Source organism: Falco punctatus, assembly GCF_963210335.1.
Source record: "Falco punctatus genome assembly, chromosome: 4".
NCBI classification, from domain to species: Eukaryota; Metazoa; Chordata; class Aves; order Falconiformes; family Falconidae; genus Falco; species Falco punctatus.
Window position 1 is genome coordinate 6166944 of NC_137583.1, and position 13850 is coordinate 6180793.

Here is a 13850-nt window from a genome sequence, read left to right on the forward strand (position 1 = left end):
CTCAGAATACCTTGAAACCCAGCAGGGGGTGAGTTGATGCAGAAGTAGCGTGTCCCCCCCCGCGCCTGCCAGGGGGGCTTCCCTGGACCTCACCCTCAGGCACGCTCTGCTGAGGTAGCAGAGCTGTCTCCTGCTCCTGGTCTCCTCAGGCTCTGGTGGCCTTCAAAACAGTGCCTCCCCACTGAATTTATTGAGAAAGTCCACATTAAAACGACAGTAGCTGCAGCCCACCATTTCCAGATGAAATGAATGTGAAAACAAAAATTCAGTGCTGTTTCCATAAAGCTGAATTCTCATGTAGCGGTATCTTTACTCTTGCACTGGATTTACACTGCTGCGCTGCCACGACCATCTCTGTGTGACCTGGAACATTTTTAGGGCATTTAAACATCCTGATTCTTTTTAAAACCCAAGTGAGGAAAATAAAAGCATTGTCTCTCAGATTCTCCCCCACACTATGTTTTTTTAAGTATTAGTATTTCTTCTCAAATCTGTTGCCTTTTGCCTTTTTTTTTTTTTTTCTTTTGTCTCCCCCTGTTAGGTAGTATTGCTAAAGCCATCCATTTACAACTGATTCATCAAGAAGGTATTTTTAATACTAAATACTGGCATGTTTTCTTTCACCTCACGCTTTCTGAGCCTTCATTGTGCTCAGGTTTTTCTCTGCAACTCCGGACTTGAACAAATTAGCTACTCTTTGGTGCTCCTCCCTTTCCAAAGCTGAAATCTGCATGTAAAGACTTGCTCTGAGGACATGGAGCTTCAGTCCGCATTCTGAATATTGCTGGGCTTACAAGTAAATTGTGAGACCTGACCAGTTTGGGAGATTAACAGAGATGAGCTGATCAACTTGGCATAGTGCAAGTGACTTCATCGGGTAATTATTTGTTTTCTGGGTCATTCTTAAAATGAAGATGTGTTGCTAGGTTTCACACTTTGTTGTTTGGAAAAACTGCTCAAGATGCAAAGGCAAATACCCAGCAGCCATTATAACTATCGCAATAGCTATTTCAAAAGCATTTCTGCACAGTTCTAGAAAACTGGCATGGCTTGTCAAAGCTAAGGTTCCCATCATCATTCAAGGTAATGATGCAGCATAATAAAAGCTTGTAGTGAGTGAGGAGTGCAACCTGGCCCATGCCCATCGCCTCCTCCTGAGCACAACCAGAGGCCACTGCCCACTTCGGGCACGGCTCACTGTCCCCAAACACCAGCAGTGCAAAGGCTTATCTGTTACCCCACTGATTTGAGGTGTCACAGCCAAGTGCGTTTATAGCGCTATATACTTTTCACAATAGATGGAGAAGACATCTTGGTCTCTTTTTTTCCTGCTGAGATGTTAAAGCTAACTGGTGAGCACAGGGTGGTAGGACTACACGGGAGCCATCTTGAATGCTAAATAGGGTTGGATAGTGTTTCTGCTTGTGGGAGTTAACCCACAGAAAAATGTTTCCCCAGTGCAAAAATCACAGCAAAGGCAAAGCTCTCCAGTGCTAGTTTTTTTCTAACCTGACTCCAGACCCCAAAGTACATAGGCACTCTATCCAATGCTGCAAAATGTTCAGGTATCTGAAGGCATAGTCCGATTCCAACAAGCTGAATTTTTCTGAAAATCCCAGCTGAATGAGTGTGGAAAGCCAGCCTAACCTGTGCCTAAAATTCAATGACGACAGACATAAGAATCCTTAGAAATGCCCTTCTTTTTATATCTTATTTAGATTAGTTCAAGTGTACAAAAATAAGCTGGTACAGCACATCATTGTTTCATTCTCTTTTTATCCACTGCATTTGTGTACAGCTCAGCTATAGCAAACATCAGAACAAAAAAAAAATCTTTAAACTGGCCCTGAAACAGCCATAAGAAACCCTAGTGAGCAGTTCCCAAATCTTTCTTCGTTTTCTAATTAATAAAAAAGAAAAATTACTTCAGAGGCAAGAACACTTTGGGACTGGCTAGATGTTTGAGTAAGTTACGGTAATGACTGTTCTTAAACAAAACATGCTTCAAAAAAAGAACCTGAAAGGCTTGAGTGGCTTGAAAATACTTATTTTCAAGAGTTTGGCGAGTTCCTGGCAGAAAGCTGTTGGAGGTAACATCTGCATGCAAGAAAGAAATGAGCAGAGGAATTAAGAGATGTTTGTCACAAAACCGAATTCTTAAGATGACTAAGCATCAGGAGAAAGAGGTGACTTAACTTTAGACATTTGGTGGAATGCCTGGGCTGGATTTGGGAGAGCATACAACAACCACAAGGATTGCTCCTTGACCCAAGTGATTGGTTATCCAGGCTGATAAACACTTGGCCCACTGCCAGGAGCTGCAAAGGAGGAGTGGTTGGGGGGTGGAAGTAATAGCATGTGTGGCACATCATCTGCCAGGCATACCTGGGAGCAGATGCTCAGGATATTTCCTTACTGTGCCAGGAGGGAGCAACTCAGAGAGGAAGGGAGGATTTTTTGCCCCCCTCAAACATCTTCTTTTTCCCCCTCCCCCCTGCACTGCAAGCACAGCACCTCCCTAAGAGCCATCTACAGCTTCTCTAGACCGTGCTGTGCCCTCTCGCTTTTCAACACTTTTGTTCCTTGGTCTCATTCACCGGAGGAAGCTGCTCCTGTGTGGCTGCAGGAAGGGCCAGGTCATCCCAAGTGGCTGACCTCTTCCCAACTGAACTGCAGTAAAGGACCATGTTTATGCTTCATGCTGCTGAAAATGTTCCCTTTTAAATCATCTGATTTTAAATCTGATTGACAAGCAGTACATGAGCTACCATTACTCACTCTCTTTTGATGAGGTAAGCACACCCTCATTTGGATTTAAACCAAGTCTGTTTCATTTTAAGTAAATCATTTAGGCACATGTTCAAATTGGAAAAAAACCCAAGAGCCCGCACAGCAGGGTGTACCAGTAGAACCAAGCAGATCCTTGCAATGCCATTTCTCTCTCTGTCCGTACGCTGCCCCCCTCCCCCCACCTTCTTCACTTTCCTGCTATAACTCAAAGGGTCCCAGATGCCAAAGATCACCTACAGGGCAGTAATATAGTTATGCAGACACACAGAAACGCGGCGTATACTTTAGCTGGGACTGATTTTGCTTTTCTCTGTACAAGTAAGAAATATGTCTACATACTTCCACCAGTCTGAGAAAAGAAGTTTGTGTATTTTCCCTCTTATAAGCTCTGAAGTGAGACACACGCAGCCACAGCCTGCTTTTGGCTGCACTGTTACGTGCAGCAGGAATTTCACGGAAGTCATTGAGTTACTCCAAATTCACGTGACATGGGTGAAATCAGTAGGTCAGAGTTTTGGCCCCAGAGAGGATGCTCTTCTGACACCAATGGGACACAGCAGCTTCGGTGTCTCTCTGCAATACCCTGCAATGTGCCAGCATCCCAGGATGCTGCTGGCACCTCCTCTTCCATCATTTTTGCTGAAGAGCTAATATGGAGAAACGGTGAGGCAGCATGTCTGCATTCAGATGATTTCCTCACTGCTAGAACACCTTCCTGGCAATGCCAGTTTCCCTAACAGGAAGCAAGCCTCTGGGAAGTACGTCAGATTTTCTTTCAATTCAAGGCAAGGCTCATGTAAAAGTCACTTTCAAAAGTTTCTCTCTACTTCCAAGGAAGCACACTTCTGTGGCACCTCACATCTGAGCCAGAATTTGATCTATTTTGAGTGACTTAATGTCACTTGATAGATGATGCACAAGTTTAAAATAGAGCATTTTCCCCACATCAGAGAAGCCGAACTGTAAATTACACCTCTTGCTGATGCATTCACATGCCCATTGTGCTGCTAAGTAGCTCAACAAGGTGGGAAATGGCTGTTAGTCCTTCTTCACTCATTTTGCCCTGTTCTAAACATAGTATTCCTCAGTGCCAATTTTCTAGATTAGATTAAGGAAAAACTTAAAAAAAACCCAACCCAACCCAAAATCTAACTGTAGCATTATTGTCATTAATTTAAAAGCTAATCAACTAAATAATTCACAGTACCTCTGAGCTCTTTGTTATTTTCCTCTGTTACATAAATCTAAGAGCCCTCAGTGGCAAAAGCATCAGATTTAAATAAAGGAAAGGCGGCTGGCGAAGCTGTGTAAACTGGTGGCAAAGCAAAATGACAACATTTGGAAGAGGTGGAAGCGCACAGAGAGGTCACAGCATGCAGGGACAGAGCTGCCAGCCAGCTCACTGACAGTGGTATTGTAAAGGGAGTGATCCAGAACCCAGCTGAATTAGTCTGTGCTATGAGCTCTGAACTAATGAGTTATGGAACAGTAAGATACTGGGGTTTGGAGAATGTTATTTCAATTTATGTCGTTTGGGAATTGACAGATTACACTGTCATCTGCTATAATTCCTGTATTAATTACTAATATCTTGAATTCCCATTAAATTTGTATTATTCCTAATTAAAATGTTTTATGAAAGTAAAATGTAGTATGGTGGTCAATGTCAGCAGCTGGTAACTGAGACAGGGCTCTGCTTTAGCACTTGGAAATGTTACTGTGTGGATTTCAGATTGTAATAGCACGTTCCTATTTTATACATCTGGTTAGAAATAAATAGACTTGTACCTTAGTCTTTGTCCTTTGATGCCTGTCTCTCTGCTCTAGCCTTCAAATAACGCTGCCTTTCCAGAACTGATTAAAAACACCTGCTATAAAAAAAAACCCAACGCAACAACTGAAACCCAAAGAAGACAACCCTAGGCAACTAAAAGAACTTAAGTTGTTTCAAAAGGGATAACTCTAATTTGTTGATATGGGCAGCTTTTTCCCTGGATGTTATAAAATCCACAATTAAAATATAATAAAATGCCTCACCGCTCAGTTCAGAGCCCCCATGGGAGGGTTCAGGAAAACAAGGAAAGAGAGTGCCAAGTTAATTGCACCTTGTTGAATGTAACCATTTCAACAAATAGACCTTAATGGGGTACTTTCTGTAGCTACTGCAGTTTTATATGTCTGAATTATTTTCCAAAGTGCCTTTTGTGTATCTGCAAAGCAGACGCAGGAGTGTATTCATGCAGCGTGTACACTCACGAGCTGCGTAGCAGGCATCTATTCATACTAGTTATAGACAAATATAACTGTATTGTCTGCACTGGAGATACTACTGGCGCACAGCAAGTCCAATCTCTGGACTTGTTATTAATTTAAAAGAGACCTACTTAAAAAGCAAGAATGAGCCTACATTTACACTGATAAAAAACCAGAGATGCAGTACTTCAGAAGCACATGCTTTGCTGCTATAAACATAATTAATCCCATAGAAAGATAAAAGCAGACATGCCACAGCTTTCCCTAAGCAATGTCTGTGGGACTAGATGCCTCCATCCATAGTGTCAGCCCGCCAGACTGGCCGCTAGGACCGTGCAAAGGAAGAGGTGCACTTTCTTCTTAGAACATGCCCCATTTCTTTTGGTAGATAACTAGGGCTCCCCATATGAAGGGGGGGGGGGGTCATCAAGAACACTTGAAAAACAAAAGGCATTGGCAAAAATACAAACAAAAACAGAATTAGGGTTTTGCTTTCTTTTTCTGTCAGGAAAGACTACAAGCTGGCCAAAGCATAAGCTACATTTTTCATCACCATATCTGGAAAAAACCTTGTAGTTGGAAGGGAAGAGCTGGAAGCCAGAAATAGCCTGATGTGAAACCACATCCAAGGAACTGCAACCCTCTATCGTCCTGTCATGAAGAAATTCACACTACTGTACAGGTAACATCATTCAACATGTAGCACAAATAAAAGAAATGTTAATGGTCCTGTTCTTGACTGGAATACCTACAATTCCTATAGGCAGTAATGAATGCAAATTATATGGTAATTATAGCCCATCGTTACGATGAGAAGGTCCAGTGACAAAGTGCTACCATAAATGAAAACCCATATCACGTATGATGCCAAGAACATCACCAGCATTCTCCATTTCCATCTAAGCATACCTTCCAGGCAGATATCCCATATATATCCCAGATCTGTTTTTAAAAAGATGCTCCACTTATCTGTCACTTCACTGAAACCAGCTGTATTTTTTACATCATTTTGCCTATTAGTTTTTAAGAGTACAGCATTTATCAGTGTTTCACCCATATGTTTTGCTCTTGCAGCCTCTGTTTCTTTCCCGTCTTCCCAAGCTCTTCTTGCTTCCCAGCTTCCCGTGCTCAGCTCAGCACAAGGGACCAGGTTTTAGTCATCTGGAAAGCGTCTCTTTGTCCCGGAGATGTATGCTCCCTGGCACACTGCAGTGCCACTCACAACATTTCTAAATCAGTCATCAGCCTCATCTTTACCTGTTAGCGCTGAATATTGAACTTTTACTGCTGTAGGCCTTTTGCAGAGGGGCAATGTCACATTGCTTCCTGAAGACACTCTTATGGAGAGAAGAGAAAACCAAATGTTTTACTTGGCCAGCTGATTATGTACTGCTATGTAACATCTTTAAAATTATAGTTTATTCTAAGTATAGAATCATATAATCGTTTAGGTTGGAAAAGACCCTTAAGATCATCAAGTCCAACGGTAAACCTAACACTGCCAAGTCCACCACTAAACCGTGTGCCTAAGTGCCACGTCTACACATCTTTTAAATATCTCCAGGGATGGTGACTCAACCATCTGACATCAACTTCCCTGGGCAGCTTGTTCTAGTGTTTGACAGTATAATTCAGTACAAAGAAATAAACATTAAGGAAAATTAAATTTAACTAACTGGAATCATCAAGCTGGGCTTTGAACATGTGTTTATGAATAAGATGTCAGAAATTAGGACCAAAGAAAGTAGAGTTTTGACCAGAAGTATCTGTCTCAAACTGCAACACTGATTAGGCAAACCACAGGCCAATTTCTGCAAACAGTTCTGTATTTGAATGACTTCAAAGATCTTATTGACATGAGTAAAATTTCTTACCTAAGTGTCTGCAAGATCATGCAGGAGCCAGCATGGCTGAAGAAGTGTTTTATTTTGCCTCTTAACTATTGCTAGTCCAGTAACAAAGGGGATACCGTCTCCTAGTTTGACATAACCAGATAACAAACACATGAATTTGACATTTGTCATGGCATTTAACTTTAACACCTGTCTCACGGAAGCTTATATTCATTTCTGGGAATGGATCTGGATTGTGGGTGCTTTGTGTTTTGAATTTCCACTCCGGCTCTGGATGTTTAGTAGTGCTGAAGCCAGTGGGAGCTGCAGGTATACAGTAAATCCAATGAATGTAGGGACACACACCCATAAGCCAGGTATGAAGAATATGCTCTGAAATGGCTTTTTGGCAGGTTGTTGCAATGCACTCAAATAGGAGGAGGTCCAAGAAAATCACAATTTCCTATTCTATGCTCTAGAATATTCTTCTCAGCAATAGATGTATTAAAAAAACAATCGTGTGAGTTATTTCAGAGACAGGACTAGATTTCAATTTCATGGAACCCTTCAAATAATATACCCCATATCCTCTCTAGTAGTTGGATGACTATATGCTTTCTGGAGAAGGAAAAGTACCTTCTTTCCCTTCTCTACAGCTCAACACATTTCCCAAGCAAAGATTTTTTTACCTACCGTGGTTTTGGTCTGGTGTAAAGAGTCAAGCAGTAGTAACTCAAGGTGGTGCTCACCAACAACTCACCCACTCAGGCATCGCAGCCCAGTTATCTGAGGGGAAAGCTGGCCAAAGCCAAGACCTTGCTGTTACCTGTACGGGGTGACCCAGCCACCTCTGGAGCCTGTACAGTTAGAGAGAAAGATCTCAAAAGTAGAGGGGGAAATCAGACCTCGGTGCAGTACCTTTGAAAATCTCTCCCCAAAGGCGTAACTCTAAAAGCCGTTAACGGGGTAAAGAACTTTCACTATTTGAAGTATCTTTATTGCATCACTTTCCCTTGAGAAAAATAGCACCCAGCTGTGAAATGGAAGACAGTTAATGGACTGCAGCAGCAGGAGCAGAAATCAAATATATTTTCTTCTGTAAGTACAAAAGGAAGCAGAAAAGGGCCAGCACAGGCACTACCCATGGAGGCTAACTGCTGCTCCAGTTCCTCAGCCAATACATCAGTTTTACAGCTTCTCATGGAGCTTGGCCTGTGACCCATGCAGGTGCTGTCCCCTTGGAGAAGGATTATTCCTCCCTGAATAATGTTGCCTGAAAGACACACCAAATGGCTGTGCACAAAGATACCTGAACAGGCTGGAGGGGACTTACTGGTACAGGGATAGAGGACCGATGGACAGAGAGTCTCTGGGGCGCAGGCTGCCCCTCCAGCCTCCCCCGTGGTCACAGACCTGTGCCCAGCCCTGGGTCACTGAAGGGCAGGTTGGAAGGATGCACCTGGGGGACACAGTGCAACATCCCACTGGACTATCAGGTTTCCCAGAGCTTGGCTCAGCTACTCCCGGACTCTCTGGGTAACATCTCCCACTTTGCTACTTCCCCAGCCAGTTTAGGCAGAATTGCTAGTGTGCAATGGCCTCTCCACTGCCCGACTGTGATAACATCTCTGTTAAAGGCACCCTCGGGCAGCACATTTCTTCTACTTGCACCGCGTTGAAACCTGCTGCCCCACCGCCCCAAACTGGCCCCTAAGATAAGGAAACCCGTACAACAGCTGAGCTCTGGCCATTAGCAAAGAGGCACACCAGGCTGGAGGACCACAACTGACCTTGCTTCAACAGCTCTTGTCAGCCAACTCCACTGCCGGTTGACCTAACAGGAAAGAGAGCATTAGCCTGAACCTGGCACATACAACTTTTATATCTTGTTCTCCACAGCTTCTTTCCAGCAGAATAAAGCCAGGATAACTGACTGAATTACTCAAGCGGCTGTGGCTGTTACCTTGATGCTGCAGTGCAAGCAAACAGAAAGGAAATACTCCAGTGGCAGTGTAGGAAGGAGAGAAGAGAATGAGTTTCCCACCCAAGTCTTGGAAGGTGAGGCAAAGCCAGGAGGATTCCTGCTTTTAGAAGATTCATACACATTTTTAACGAACTAGCATATACAGGAACTGTAATAGGTATCTTGAGATCTTCTGCTGACTTAGAAGATACGGACGAGAAGATTGCAATTTGCATAGAGGTGCTTGTATTTATTCCCTTTAGGAAAGAGCTGAGGTTGAATCATCAGTATCTTCAGCCTGGGAACAAATGTCACTCTGAAGGAAATGATGGAGGATGAGAAAGAAGGAGACAGACAGATGGAAAAAATATAAACCCCATGGCTTTTATATGCAAAATAGAAAAATGGGAATATAAGCTGTATTTATTACATGGTCCAAACACTTACCATGTGCCAAAATTCTCCACACAAATGAAATTAAGAGTCTTTTTTTACTGTTTCTGTAAACAAGCAAATACATTGTCAGCTCCAAGCTCCCTAGAGTATATGTGCTAGCTATAGACAGCTGTGTCTGCACATCACTGTTACAGATTTTTCTATGCCAGTGATTCAACTGAAACTTCCACATTATCCCAGATACTGGTAAAATACACAGGAAAAGAAAGGGATGGCTTTTCCCAGCTTTCCTACCTAGTTCTGCAGCAGAGTCTGGTTACAGAGTAATTTCCCGATGAGAACAACTGAGGTGAGAGTGAGAAGACAGACAGTTAATTAGAAAACAGAATTTGTGACATACCCTTGGAGACATCTCAATGAGACTTCATACCGTGGCCTCCTCACTTCCCTACTTCAAGAGTTTGTACTCTACTAAACTATTTACAGTTTACGTAAACTAAGAACAAGTGGAACCAGACTGTTTTGAGACAGAGATGCTGAGGTTGCCCTGTCCTCCCTCTCCACATCATAGATGATGTTTCTGGTGACGCTTGATCCCATGCAGTTATCCTTGAGGAGCTGAATTTTTCTTCTACTCCCTTTTTTTCCTGCCGTTCCCTCATGCTGCTTGCCTGTCCAGTACACCTTTAAAAGGCCCAACCCCACCTTTAAACTTGCATGTGACCATAAGTAGAGCTTTCATAGTTCAACTTCTGCCATAATTCTTTCTCCAGCCTGTTTACATTCCTCATATTCCCACTCCAAACGCCTCACGGCATGACCCCTGCTCTGTGACCATGCCTAGGCTATAAAAACATCTCAGGGCACACTTCTTTCTTGGAGATTTTCTGTCTCCCTGCCACTGGATCAGCAGGAGTGGCTGGGCTTGCCTGCCCCAGCACGCTTTCCTGCAGAATCACCACAGCCACACAGCACCGTGAGATTTTGAATTATATCCTGAGCCCTTTGCTTGGGCAGCACAGGGGGAATTGCCACCTTGTGCTACAAGCAGTCAAACCTTGTGGACTTGTGCGTGCGGACAAAGCTTCTGCGCTCCTGGGAGCTGCATTGTCTCTCTGTGACATGCAGCCGTTTACCACTCCCCTCTCTGTCCCCTCTTTTCATTGTGCTGATGTTACAGGAGGAAAAAAAAAAAAGAGGGAAAAGGAGAGAGAAGACAACAGGGTTTGTGCAAATTGGGTGGCTCAAGAATTTGGGCAGTAATTAGGAAATCTGCAAAATGCAGCAGTTGGTGGTGGGAACTCACCTATTTCCCTTATAGGTTACCCATAACTGGGTGCCTTGCACATGCTCCAAAACCCCTTTTGCTGTTGTTAACATTCTTGTTGCCAGTAGCAGAGCTTCTCTGTTTCACTGTTATTCCAGCAAAACTCCACTCACCCACCACCTTGGATTTGTTACGCTATATATCGGGAGGTATGGATGGGGCAATGGCAGTTCCCGTCGCCCTGAGACCAGCCAGCCCCAGCTGCCGGGCCAGGTCTCCCTTAAGCTACCAGGTAATCTAAAGTACTGGAAGGTGGGAAAGCAAACATCAGAGGACAACCCCTGGTCGTTGCACGCCGGGAGAGGGAAGCTGCAGCTGCCAAGGAAGACCTGTCATCACAGAGGGAACGCAGATGAAAAGACAGAGCTCAGCAGAGTGGAGAAGTGGGAGGACCTGACCAGTGAGCCACAGCTGCATTGGAACAGAGATGCCTCCACACCTACTTTGTTGAAAGCCAGTAGGTCTTGCATCACTATAAATGGGTTTAATCATATATTCAATTGCCAAATGATTCCTCCAAATGTTTGGTTGTTAAAAAAAGAAAAAAAACAACTCCAAGGAAAAAAGGTTTGTGGGTGCAAGGTATTTCAGAGCAAAGTCACTGAAGTTAATCCTCACCACCTGTGATGAGGACAAGCCTTTTTTACCAGTATATTGTGAGCCTTCCAAGTGTTTTGCTGACATTTTTGACCTATTGCTTAATGCTCCTTTCTCAGGCAGTTGCATCTGTCCTGCCAGTAACTAAGGAAATAGCATCTGTAATAAGAAGGCTGCCTTACATCGATGATGGTGTCAATTGTGGCAGCTCACCACAAGGAGGGATTTTTTAATTATTTTTTTTTAGAATAGGGACAGCATAAGATTAATAAGGGATTTATCCAGGTTTTGGACAAAAATAAGCTTTATTTGAGACTGATTTTGTAAAGGCAAAAGTGTCAGGTAGTAGTTCTTCCCTCTCCTTATAGTATCGTTGATTCAATACACATTTGCCTGGCTTCTTAAGAACATTATGAACTGTAATTTCTTCAGAGTAATGAGATTTAATCATCCCTTTCATAATTACACATACTCCCTTGCCTCAGGGCATTTCCAATTGAAGGTAAACATGATCAGACCTGAGACAAGAGTGCAGGAAAAGGAGGGTGTGGAGATTATTAACAAGGAGACAAAAGTAAGAGCAAGTGCTCAAAGAGCCCAGCTTTTCTAGAAGGATTATCAAAAACAAAAAAATAATTTAAGTGTGGGAACACAGAACATGCCAGGAGAGTGCAGGGCAGTTATGACAGAAGGAGCAACTGTGCAGTTCCCACAGGTGGCTGTAATAATGAAGACAATGTATACACTAGTTGATCTTTTGAAAGACAAGAAAAAAAGAGGGCATGAATAAAGGAACAATGGGGGAGACGATGGCAGAAAGAGACAAAAGGGAAAAAAAATGTCTCTTGGATTTCAAGTGATGACTGTAGCAGGAAAAGCTTGAAAAAATACCATCTTCTGTTTGGTTTTCACCAATGGTTGCCATTCCCTGCCAGCACCGGTCCCAGAGCACTACCTGAGTCTCTGGGTAGGTCCAAGTAACATAATAACTGGGACAAAGCGCCCTACGGTGCCAATCGTGGGGAAATGAGTGCCCTAAGTGCAGCGTGGGATCCCCCCGCACTCTGCTCCAACTGGAGCCGATTGTGCTGGTGGCAGAGGACAGTGGACAGTAAGAGACTTCAAGATGCATTTCTGTGGCCTCTCAAGTCCCTGTGACACACGTGTCCTGCAAGGGGCCAGCCTGTCCATCCCCGCGCAGGAGCTGGGTAACACTTCCATCTGGTGGGCAGCCTGGCAGACCGATGCTATTTTGTACCAAGGTCTGGGCCACAGGCTGCCTTTGACTTCTCACCATTTCGTGGCAAGTTCCTTAAAATGTTGGTATCCAACTCTTCTGCGTAAGTATGGTGGGGATCAGCTCATCTGGGAGAAAAGCTCTCAGGTTTCTACCTAGGTATCCAAATTCGAAGTTTTATTTGATAGCGTCTATCATAATGGATGTGATTCCTCGGAACTCAGATACGTCACCCAGGAATGCTAAAGTGGGGTTTAGGTAGGTCTCATTGGCTTGGATGGGTTTTAAATCTAAGCCAGATTGTTTCCTAATTCCAGTAATCTAATCCAAATTTCAGATGAAAGAGATGATCAGGGAAAATTCATGACCTACAAGCTACGTAAAAATGACCTTAAACTTTCTGTGCTATAGTATACTCAGTATACATGGCCTACATCAGAGAAAAAAGCCACTCTTTTTCAAAGTGTTGAAACTCATTCTGGAGAAAAAAAGGAACTGTGTGATTGCTTTGGAAATACCCAAAGAGGGTTGTAGGAGAAGAGGTTTCTCCCATCTCTTCTACACAACAGCCACAATAAATCATGGAGGAACAGTCTGTCAACGTCAACACAATACAGATTGCAAGAATGAGTTGGATGCCCTTTCCCTGTTTGTCACAGCCGTGAGCATTAAAATTTAACTTGTTATTGCTAGGTACAGTATGTATGTCTCAAGTCCTCTTCTGCTTCAAGCCTCTATACCCAGATTGTCAAAAGAAATACACACACACACACCCCCAAACCAAAAAGCAAATACCCAAGTCCCAGTGCAAGAACAAGATCAAATACCCAAATCCCAGTCCTTGAAGGGAGCTAATGTCTTCATCCACTGGTTTCCAAACAGCCTTTTAACAGAGTGAATCTGGCAGTTGACTTAAGGCGACCTCTATCATCTGCAAGGAAAATTCCCAAGCAAAGAGCTGTATCAGCTGATGAACTAGCACAAACACTCAGGTTACCCTGGCTTGGGAGGAGGGAGAGGGTTAAGGGCAGGAAGGAGGAGAGATACATCTTCAGATTTCAGATTTACTCTGTTATTCAAATCCACCTTCTGTGTAGCCCTCAAAATTACAGTTGCCAGAGCTGCTACCCCCTTTCATTTTGACCACTGCCATTTTAAATGCTGCTCTTTCCTTTCCAGACAACCCTTGCTCTTTCCAGCAGAATGTGAAAGGCAGAAAGTGCTACCACAAAGGAAAAGCAACTTCCAGGTGGCAAGCTGCCCCCCCCAGTGAGGAGACCTTGGTCCCAGGCTTCCACAGCAAAGCTGCTGCTCTTCCTTGCTCTGCCTGGACGGTGCCGTCCCACATGCCCCACGCAATGCTGCCGCGAGGTCTGAGGGAGCAAACCTTTAAACTAGCAGGCACAGCCGACTTGCAAAAGCACAGATGCATAGGAACTGCAGTGCTAGTAGGGA